We start from the raw sequence: 9493 nt of genomic DNA, 5'->3' as shown, positions 1-9493 counted from the left end.
CCTTGCTTCGCTCTTCCCTCTGCTCAGATGTTCTTGCTTCTCCTCTGCATGGCCAGCTCCTTCATATCCTCCTGCTGGGCGCTCTTGTCCAATGCAGGTCCCTTCCCCTCCTTCCGCCTCTCAGCCCCTTGCTAATTTCCTTCACGGTGCTCGTTATGGCTGGAAAATATTGTATTTGTCTGTTGCCTTGTCTTGTCATCCGTCTTCCTAGCTAGGATGTCCGATTCCTGAGGACAGGGGACAGTGTGCATGCCACAGGTCCTGGCATGGAAGAAACTCTCAGTACTTATTTGTTGAATGAATGAATGATGATCTCGGTGTTACTGAAAGGACGTGGAGGCTAAGCGAATCCAGGGTTCTCCCCTAAGGTCTGCAGCTGGGACACGGTAGATTCAGGCCCCACATGGGTCTTACCCCCAGGCTGGCTCTCTCCCTACAGCATCATGCTGCCTTGGTCCATGCCTGCCCCAGAGAGACCTGCTGCGTCACTGTGCCTCTCCCCCCCTTCAACAGAGAAGGCTGCAGGCTCTCCTGCCGTCCTTACATGGGGGGGGGGGAGGTTCACCGACGGCCATGTGGCAGTATAGGATGGTGGTCCCTGGAGTCAACCTGTCTGGGTTCAAATTTCAGGTCTGTCCATTACTTGTTTGGCAACTCTGGGCCTCCGTGTTGGCGTCTGTAAGAGGGGAACAACAGAGCCTATTTCATAAGGCCCTTGTGAAGATGTAATGTGGTAATGCAAGTGGAAAGTTTAGAGAGCCTGGCACACTGTGGTGCCTCCTAAGGTCTGGTTCTAGAAGAAGCAGGGATGACAAACTGCCTGCTTGTGTGTCTGTGACACTCAGAAGCCGGATCCTACAGCCATTTGGGTGCCTGGTGTGAATTATCCAGCCTGGCCCCTGTGGCCCCGAATTCCTAACAGCTCCACTCTGGGGAAGATGAGAAGGGATAGTGGATGTGGACGAGCCTCAGTCAGTGGCTGACACTTAGTAGGTGCTCAATAAATGGCTGCAGAGCTGCTGAGAGAGATAGCCAGACTGAGGAGTCAACGATCTGCTGCAACTCTCCACCTGAGGGTGCCATAGGCCCCTCAAATGCAACAATAAAATAGCTACTGAGCAGTGGTGTGTGTCCGGCACAGGATTATTTATATCACTCTGTATTTGATCGTCAGCTCCGCAGAGGTAGAGTCACTGTAGCCTTTTAGTTGGCCTTCAGTACACATTTGTGGAGTGAATTAATAAACTCATTAATTTAAGCTGCCCAATCAATGTATAGGATAGATATTATTTTCCCCCATTTTATGGAAACTAAGCTTAAGAAAGGAAAGGTTATCCGCTCAAGGTCATAAGTTGGCAATGGCCAAGGGCCCTGCTGTTAACTGCCACTCTCTGTTACTCCCCAGATGCAGCNAAAAAAAAAAAAAAAAAAAGAAAAGAAAAAGTGGACAGCTAAAACGAAGCCATGTGCCCTCTCATTGTTTTCAACGTCAATGAATGGCCCCACTATAGCAACCTGCTCCCCCCTCGCCCCTCTCCACTCAGCGTGAAGAGTGACACTAAAAAAAAAACACAAAACAAAAAACAAAAAAACCCATACACACAAATAACAAAAACCAAAACACATCTATCAGATTATGTTACTTACTGCTCCAATGGTTTCCCATTACCTTGGAATAAAATCTACAGGCATTAGTGGAGGCTCCAGGCCCTGTGCGATCCTGCAGCTGCCCTCCTCTCTGACCTCATCTACCATTCTCCTCTGTACTAGCTTGCTCTCTTCTCCAGCCACACTTCTGTCCCCAGGCTCACCAAGGTCATTCACAGCTTGGGACTTTGGAACTCCAGTGCCTTTGGTGTACGTGGTGGGTGAGAGGTGACTGCAGATTATTTGTCCCTTCGCCCCCTGAGACATGGAGTCTATTTCTCTGTCCCCTCGATTCTGGGCTGGACTGCGGCTGCTTTGACCAATAAAATGTGGCAGAAATGACTCTGCCAGTTCCGGACTGTCAGCATCTGCTCTCTTCCTTTGGGGACACAGCTGCCATCCTGTAAGGAAGCCCAGGGAGCCAAGTGGAGGCTAATTGTCACAGTCAGCTGACAGCCCCAGGTGGGCTCCCAGCTGACGGCTAGACCAGCTGGCTTGGACCGTGTGGGTGACCAGTACTGGAAGTGTGCCCTCCAGCCTCAGGTGGCCATCCCAGCTGGTGCGACACGAAGCAGAGATGGGCTGTTTTCCAGGAGCTCCGCCAAATTTGAAAATTGGGAGCAAATAGATGGTTGTTATTTTATGCTGTTAAATTTTGGGATGGTTTGTAGGGAGTCAAAGTTGAACCATATAGCCCATGATTCTCTTCTCCCAGGTCTTAACTCGCTGGCGCTTCATGGCTCTGGCCACCTCCTCAAAGAGGTTTTCCCTAACCACTCCACATGGGGTAGCCCCTCCCAGCAATGGGTACCTTTCTGTCACATCCACCTTTCTTATTTTTTTCATGCTGTTTTAACGGTTCGAAATGATCCTACTTGTTTACTCATTTATTATCTGCCCAGAGTGGTGCCTGGCACGCATAGTAGGCCTTCAACACACCTTTGTTGAATTAACTGCCCTCGTATCTGTTATGGATTCTGTATACGTTTCCTACTGTTGCTATGACAGATTACTACAAGCTTTGTGGCTTAACACAACAACAAGTGTATCATCTCACAGGCCTAGAGGTCAGAAGTGTAAAATGCCTGAGCAGCTGTGTTCCTCCTGGAGGCTGGAGGGGGGCGCCTGTGGCTTTGCCTTTTCTGGCTTCTTTAGGCTTCCCAGGTTCCTTGGCTTGTGACTCTGCATCACTCCACCTCTGCTTCGGTCATTGTGTCTTCTCTTTTTCTCTGGCCCTCCTGCCTTCCTCTTATAAAGATCCTTGTGATTACATTGAACCCACTGGAAAATCCAGAATCCTCTCCCCACCTCGAGATCCTTAATCACATCTAAAAAGTCTCCTTTTTTTTTTTTTTAAATAAACCATCTGTGGATGATATTTTTTTTTAAAAATGGTTGTTTATTTTTGAAGGAGAGAGAGATGCACAGTGTGAGTGGGGGAGGGGCAGAGAGGGAGACACAGAATCTGAAGCAGGCTCCATGCTCTGAGCTGTCAGCACAGAGCCTGACATGGGGCTCAAACTCACAAGCTGTGAGATAATGACCTGAGCTCAAGTCGGACGTCTAACTGACTGAGCCACCCAGGCGCCCCTGCAAAGCCTCCTTTGCCTTGTAAGGTAATACTCACAAATCCCAGGGATTAAAAGGCAAACATCTTTGGGGGGGGGGGGGGCAGTCATATGCTGCCTGATGGCCACCTGTCTTTTTCAATGATTTATTCTCTTTCTCCCTCTTCTGCACCCCCTGCCCCACACCTTTGGCCCCAGGATTCACAATGTTGAGGGGCTGCCTCAGGGTCAGGCCCTTCCCAAATAGCCCTTGACCATGAAATCTGGGAATGACAGTGGGATGCTAAGACTTTTAAGGATTTAATATTCTGATGTTCTGGTACACTGCATTGTTGTGAAGCACTGAAAGGCAGACAGTTTTTGCTACTGCACCAGTGTTATTTCAGTATTTAAAAAATTTGAATCATGGATGTGTGAAGTCTACCCCGAGAGTTACAGGCTGCATCTAGATTTCCCACTGAATAAAGGTGTGCTCATTTAGGAAGTGTTCTGAGGACATCTTGACCCTCTGTGAGGCCCTTTTGGGATCTCTGAGGCTGTCTGAATTCCCCCCTCCTGGATGAAAATGAGAAGAGTGGCTGCGTGTCTTTCCCCAGGTTTGGGTCTCCTGTATTTCCTTCAGAGCCACTTTGGGACTCTGATGGAATTGGCCTAGAATTGGGTTGGGGGGTGGGGGCTGGGTGTGGAGGACTTTAAAGAAAATGTGGAAAAGATTTGGTGAGGATATTAGGGGAAAAGGGAGAGCCACGGGGAGAGAGGTTGCCCAAATCTCAGTACTTCTCTCTCCACCAACTTAACAGACCCTGGGATAGAGCTTAATGTACACCAGTTTCTATGCAAAGCACTTTCTAAATAATAACTAATGTAGCCCCCAAATACCCCATTGAAGTGGGTATTATTGTTATCCCTACTTCAAAGATAAGGGCATAGAGAGGACAAGTAGCACTGTCAAGGTCACCCAGCCAGTGAGGAGCAGGCTGGGACTGGACTCAGGCCCTTTGGCATCAGATTCCGTGAGTTCACCACCGCACGATGCTGTATTTTGCCTGATGGCTGAATTCCCTCTGAGGCCCCTTCTTTTTCCTCCTGAGCTAGCTGCTTCCTATTGGGGCATGTTCTTTTCTGCCAGATCATTTATTTTGCCCAAGACCTTCTTCCATCAGCCTATCTGGAGAATCTCAAGCCAGAAGATCCATGGCAGCTGAGTGACAGACCTCACCCGATCTCAGGACAACGTTTAGGGCTGGGTTCAGTGGTGATCATGGCTTCCTGTTAACAAAATATTTGTAGGGGCACTAGTCTTTCAATACCATGTAAACTAATTACTGAGGTATGACCATTGATTGCTTTGCTTCAGAATTGTAGCCACTTGGCCAGGATCAGAGCCTAGTTAATCATTAGGCTGTCTGGGCAGTGACCTGAAGCACTCGTCTCTAAAGAATTTCTGACATCGCTGGAATGAGTCGAGAAGAAACTTTCCACAGAAGACTCTGTAGAGACCTGGCAGGATGTAAATGAATCCCACTTCTGCTGAGGTAGGCAACGCCCCCCCCCGCCCCCATCCCCCGCGACACTGTGTGACATCTTCCACATATGGTATTTCTTTCGCTCCTCATAGCATTTCCGTGAAGTAGGCATCATTATGTGCATTTTACAGATGATGAAATCAAAGCTCAGAGCGATACAGCAAATGACCCAAAGTCACAACTAGTAAGGGGCACGAACCTAGGGGTACGAACCTAGAATTGTCTATGTCTGGGGCTTGTGCACCAAATGTAGTTATTCTGCTGTCCCCAAAGAGATGGACAGAGCAGGCTTCATGAGGATATGGCCCCAGACACTTCCTTCTCTCCTTTCTTCTCACAGCCAGTGGGAGATAAAGGTGCCCATGGCGAACTCAGGTCTGTGGCCAGTAAGGACCCTTCTGTCACCGAGGCACAAGCTTGGGGCTGGGGGAAAAGGAGGGCAGAAGGATGACAGGAGGCTTCAAGAAAGAGGTGGCATTTGAGTAAGGTCTTGGATATATGACTCCTTTTATGACTGTGCACATGTTCATGCCACAAATACTTCCTGAGTCCCTCCAGGGGCCAGACAGCATGGTGGGCAGAGTCCACGCTGGTGAGTAGAAGAGACATCGCCCTGCTCTCTCTAAGCTGGAGGCTAGAGCAATGTCATCCAAGAGAACCTTCTGCAGTGATGTAAATGCTCACCCTGTCCAGTGGAGTGGCCACTAGCCACGTGGGACTTCTGAGCACTCAAAATGTGGCTAGTTTGATGGAGGAACTGAATTTTGGGTTTTATTTAATTTTGGTTAATTTCAATTTAAATAGCCCCATGTGGCTACTCTAAGAGACAATGCAGGTTTAGAGGGAAAGAGGGACAATAAACATAAAGAAATTGCTTATTGGGGCACCTGGGTGGCTCAGTCAGTTAAGAGTCTGACTTTGGCTCTGGTCATGATCTCACAGCTGGTGGGTTCGAGCCCTGCGTCGGGCTCTGTGCTGACAGCCCAGACCTTGGAGCCTCCTTCCAATTCTGTGTTTCCCTCTCTCTGTCTGCCCTTCTCCCACTTGCAATCTCTTTCTCAAAAATAAACATAAAAAAAAAAAAAAAGAAATTGCTTGTGGCAGTGAGTGCTATGCAGGAAACCAGATACAGGGGATTTCGAATAATGGAGAACATCCTGTTGAGGTTAGATAATTAAGGAAGGCATCTCTATGGGGGTGACATTGCAATGGAGATGGTGAGTATGAGCCAAGGAAGAGTCAGAGAAGGATCATCCCTGGTAGAGGGAGTGGAATGTGCAAAGGTCCTGGGGGGATTGGCCTGCTTGAGACTGGGAAAGGAAGCCAGTGTGGTGAGCGGGCTGTGGGTGTGTGAGGTGAGGTCCAGGCATGAGAGACAGAGATCTGATCATGCAGACTTGCAGGCTTGTGTAAGGAGTCTGCATTGTACTTAAAGTGCCACAGAAGCCACTGAAAGTCCTTTCTCCAGGCTGCCACGTGGAGGATGAATCGTAGGTGGCAACAGCGGAAGTGAGGACGGCTGGGAGTGCGCTGTAGCAGGGGTGCAGGTGAGAGAGGGTGCCTCCGAGGAGGAGAATGGCTTCAGAGATCACAGAAATGGTTACCTTTACAAATGGCCTGGCTGCAGAAGGCCTGATAGAATCCAGGGTGATGTTGAGGTTTTTTGTTGAGCCGCTGGGCAAACGGTGGCATTTTCAGAGAAGAGAAGCTTACAGCACTCGAGTCCAGGCTGTTGGATGGTCACCCAGATGGTTGTTGAAGTTCGTAGGAATGCTAAATGTTTATTTGATGATGCGTCTCCGTGGGCTGCGTATGTATACACACTCTCTGCGGGTGGGTGTGCATTCATGTTTGTGCACATCTTTGCTTTGGGTAAAGTAAATGCATACGTTTGGTGTGGGATGAGTGTGTATGCGTATGAGTGTCTATTTTTTGGATGAGTGGATACGAACGTGCCCACACATCCATGTAGATGTGGGTGGAATCAGTGTATGTGAGTGTGTACATCTGTGGGTTTCTGTCTGTGGAGGGAGAATGTTTGCCTCCCACCCAGGGTGAACCTGGGATCCGGGCTTACCTCTGTGAGATGTGTATAAATGTGGAGGTATGTGTGTATACATGCGTGTGCGTGTGCATGGTGAAGGTGTGTGCATGTTTGTGGAGTGACTCTTTGTAAATCTTTGTGCATGTGTGAGTGCAGCAGGTGTGTATATTTACGCACACGGGTAGGGCTGAACTTAGGTACACATCTCTTCCTATAGGAGGGATGAGTGTGCATGCAGGGGCTTTGAATAGACATCTGTTTGGCGGACCATGTGCACAGATCTGTGCATGTCTCTCAGTGGGGAGAGTGCATGCATGTACATGAACAGGTGTGGAGGGAGTGTGTTCCAGGGATGGGTACGTATGGGTGTGTGTGCCATCTGTGTGTGGCCAATGTGCCTGCCTGTGCCCTTTGGGGCTCCCGTGCCTGCAAGTCACAGAGGCAGCAGCTTGCAGAGCGTGTTATGACATGTTTATAGGTCTCTCAACCTTAATGCATTTTAAATTTCCAACCCAAGGCGATCCTGGTGGATTGCAGAGCCATTTGTTTTTTGCTCTGCTTTAAAGGGAAAGTTTCCAGACTCAGATCTCTTCTGCCTCCAGCTTGGCAGCTCCATTCTAAGTCTTCAGGACCCTGATGGAAGGAAGACACAGACCAGGCTCCTGAGGGAAGGAAGACACAGACCCAGGCTCCTGATGGAAGGAAGACACAGACCAGGCTCCTGAGGGAAAGAAGACACAGACCAGGCTCCTGAGGGAAGGAAGACACAGACCAGGCTCCTGAGGGAAGCAAGACACAGACCAGGCTCCTGAGGGAAGGAAGACACAGACCAGGCTCCTGAGGGAAGGAAGACACAGACCAGGCTCCTGATGGAGGGAAGACACAGACCAGGCTCCTGAGGGAAGGAAGACACAGACCAGGCTCCTGATGGAGGGAAGACACAGACCAGGCTCCTGAGGGAAGGAAGACACAGACCCAGGCTCCTGATGGAAGGAAGACACAGACCAGGCTCCTGACAGAAGGAAGACACAGACCCAGGCTCCGAAACCATGTGGGGGGCATTGAAAGTAGCTGAGGAGAGGGGTTAGGAGTGGAGAAAGAGGGAGGCACCTGGGTAGCTCAGTCAGTTAAGGGTCTGACTTCGGCTCAGGTCCTGATCTCATAGTTTGTGAGTTTGAGCCCTGCGTCAGGCTCTGTGCTGACAGCGCAGAGCCTGGAGGCTTCTTCAGACTCTGGGTCTCCCTATCTCTTTCTGCTCTTCCCCCACTCACTTTCTGTCTCTCTCTCAAAAATAAATAAACATGAAAAAAATAAATTAAAAAAGCAGTAGAGAAGGAAGAAGGGTAGAGGGTGGTAAAGGGACAAAGAGGTAGGGGGAACCAGATCCCCCTCTTCATTAGGGCAGGCCTAGGACACAGGATTGCACATCTAGTCTCCTCACATACCCTCTTTCTCTCTTGTCCGACTGAGGATTTGCACTTGATCCTCTGCTTCTCATACTACATACTCTCCCCGAGGCTGACCAACCCGTCACTGGTCTCACCAACTCCTGACACCGCAAACCCCTTCCTACATTGTTTGGGATCCTCACAATGCTGCACAGGCCTGTGGGAACCACAAGCATCCATCACTTTCCTCCAGTCCCTATTGAAGCCCAAAGTGTCACCTGTGTCTCTTAGGCTGAAGGTGACCACATCTCCTGTGTCACTGTGTGTACTGAAGGCCCTGAGGGGTGGCTGCTGGCTCAGCTGCTCGAAAGGACCCTTGGGTGTAAGAGAGAAACAGCCGCTCAGACTTCAACTTGTGCTTATGGGCCACCTGTACCAGGTCTTAGGCACAAGGCCATTGGGGATGCTCTGGGACACTGGGTGACACAGTAGAGCTGTGCTCAGAATCATCTCCATCTTCATCTTTGGCCTAAGCTCTGGGTCTCAATTCTCCCTTCTCTTGGGATGAGTTTCCCCTAGAGACTCCTCTAGGAGAATAAGCAGATATTTATCATAATAACTTTCTCTGGCCTTGCATGGATGTGGACAGGAGCTGGTGGTTGGGTCTGCAGGCTTCGGTGGGGGGGGTCTTTTTCTTGACCTTTGATCTCTCACAGACCTGAAGGACCCTCACATTCCCACCTAAGGGGAGAAACCTCCCACTGGGTCTCCTTTATTATCCCATTTGCACCACAAGGGGTCCCTGGTGCAGACCTCGTCATGACGCTTGGACTTCTCCCAGGAGAAATTCTGGCTATACACTCACCTCTTACTCTGAAAGGGTAGGAGAATCCTCTGCAAGGACCCATGGCTGCTCCTTTTGGAAACTTAAAGCTTCCTAAGGCCAATGTGGTGACTTAAAAAAAAAAAAAAGAGCTTTATTGTTTTGGTAAAAATGCTGTATCGCATCACTGCAGAGGCAGCATAGATTCATGGGTAGGAGCACGGACTCTGGAGACTGACTGGATGGGTTTGGCTCCCATCTTTGCCATTCACCAGCCATGTGATGGTGGGCAGACTGTTTGACCTTTATGTGCCTCCGTGTTCTTGTCTTCTAAAATGAAGATAGAAGAGAGCAAAATTCACACCAAATGCTACCACCCAGGGGGCCTTCTTCCAGTCATCTCTCTTTGGGCTGAAGCACACCAAAAGTTTTATAGAAATATGATTTATGGTATGTGCTGTTCGAATATTTCCACACACCCCCCCCCCCAACTTTCC

Source organism: Crocuta crocuta, unplaced genomic scaffold (assembly GCF_008692635.1).
Source record: "Crocuta crocuta isolate KB4526 unplaced genomic scaffold, BGI_CrCroc_1.0 scaffold303, whole genome shotgun sequence".
In the NCBI taxonomy this organism is placed as follows: Eukaryota; Metazoa; Chordata; class Mammalia; order Carnivora; family Hyaenidae; genus Crocuta; species Crocuta crocuta.
Note: the sequence above shows the minus strand (reverse complement) of the source record.